Source organism: Carlito syrichta, unplaced genomic scaffold, assembly GCF_000164805.1.
Source record: "Carlito syrichta isolate Samal-C Ts95f unplaced genomic scaffold, Tarsius_syrichta-2.0.1 Scaffold301693, whole genome shotgun sequence".
NCBI lineage: Eukaryota > Metazoa > Chordata > Mammalia > Primates > Tarsiidae > Carlito > Carlito syrichta.
This window is the reverse complement of record NW_007245789.1, coordinates 445233-447458: the sequence shown is the minus strand read 5'-3', so window position 1 is coordinate 447458 and position 2226 is coordinate 445233.

The window sequence follows — 2226 nt, the reverse complement described above, 5'->3', positions numbered from 1 at the left end:
GACACAAGCCTACTGTATAGCTTCTTGAATTTCAAGAAACAAAGTACCACACTAAAACAGAAACTTATTAGCTCACAGTTCCGGAGAACAGAAATCTAAAATCAAGATATCAACAGGGCTATGTTACCTCAAGAATTCTCTAGGAGAGAATTCGTCCTGTCCCTTCCAGGTTCTGGTGGCCCTAGGCATTCCTTGGTTTCTCACTGTATCACTCCAATCTCCTCCTTCTTTGTCACGTGACCATCTCCTCTTTATACATCCATGTCTTCTCCTCATCTCCTCATCTGTCTCTTATAAGGACACTTCTCATTGGATTTAGGCCCCATCTAACTAAACCAGGATGATCTCATCTTGAAATCCTTAACTTAATTACATCTGCAAAGACCCATCTTCCAAATAAGTTCAGATCCACAGGTTTTGAGGGTTTGGACGTAAATACATCTTTTAGGGGATACCATGCAACTAACTGAAAGACTGAGATTTAATTGGAAGATTGTAGAACACTCCCTGCACTCCACAGCCTTCTGCATCAATAGCAGGGCTCTAGGATACTTCAGTGTAACAACAGCAAAAAAAGCTGCAAGATGCAGACTGCCTCTGAAGAAAAATAGTAGGTAAAAAGTCAAGCAGGAAGGCAGAAAGAACACAAGATGAATATGAAGTCTCTGGTACCTACAGCTGACAACAAAAAGTAAACAGGTTAACATAAATACTCACACAAAGGTCAATTATCCACAGAACCTGTTAGGTTATACAATGTGTACAGCATTCAACAGCAACAACAACCAAAAATATACGGGACACCAAAAGGAAAGGGAAAAAAATTAGCCTGAAGATACAAAATGGTGCTAAGAACCAAACTCAGATACAGATGTAGAAATCATCAGACAGGATTTTAAAATAACTATGATCAATATGCTAAGATCTCTAATAGGACAAAAGGCAATATGCAAAAACACAGGGTTAATGTAAACAGAGAGGAAAATTATAAGAAAGGCTCAAGAGAAAATGCTAGAAATAAAAATCCCCAGGAGCAGAAATAAAAAACGCTTTCAAAAAGCTCAACACTGACACTCCATCATGTATATTTGTCACATTAGATGGAGTTGGAGATCTTCATACTAAGTGATCTATCACTGCAACAAAGAACTGAATACTGCATGTTCTCACTCATAAGTAGGCCCTGAAGAATAGACACATGAGCACAAAGAAGGGATCAGCAGCTGCTGAGTACTGCTTGGGAGAGAGGGAAGAAGGAGAGTGGGGGGCATGTGAACACAAAGGCTACCTGGTCCACCACCAGATGGTGTGAGATCCAGTTGGAAACCCTGCATGCAATATATCTGTGTAGTTAATCCTCACTGGTATCCCATATCTCTATAATAAAATAAAAATAAAAAGCTCAGCAGTAGACTTGACACAGCTGAGGAAAGAATCAATAAACTTAAAGATGAGTCAGTAGAAATTTCTTAAAGTAAAATGCAAAGAGAAAGAAAGAAAAAACATCAGAGCAGGTTATCCAAGAATTGAGGGACAATATCAAAATGTATGACATATATGTAATTGGAATGCCAGAAAAAGAAGAGAGAATGGAGCAGAAGAAATATTTTAAATAATAATGACTGAAAACTTTCTAAAACTAATGATGTACAACAAACCAGAGATCCAGGAAGCTCAGAGAACAAGTAGAATAAGCAACAACACACACACATTTCTCAGAACATCATATTCAAACTACAGAAAAACAGAGAGAGAAAATCTTGAAAAAAGTTAAGAGACTAAAAATTATCTTACCTGTAGAGGAACAGGTATAAAAATTTCATTGAACTTCTCATCAGAAGGCATATGCAAGTTAGAGAGTAGAGTGAAATATTTAAAGTGGTGAAAGAAAATCCCCCATCAATCTTGAGTTCTGTATCCAGTGAAATTATCCTTCAAAAGTGACGGAAGTACAGAAATTATTTCAGGTAATCAAAGTCTGAGGGAATTTGCTGCCTGTAAACCTGCCTTGCAATAATGTTAAAAGTTCTTCAGGGAGAAGGAGAATGATATATACTTGTACTGATACCTTGAGTATTAAAATAATAATAAGGGAATATTATAGTCAACTTCATATCATAGAATTCATAACTTACATGAAATGAACCAGTTCCTTAAAAGACAAAAAAGGCCGTGCTCGGTGGCTCAGCCTGTAAACCCAGCACTTTGGGAGGCCCAGGCTAGAGG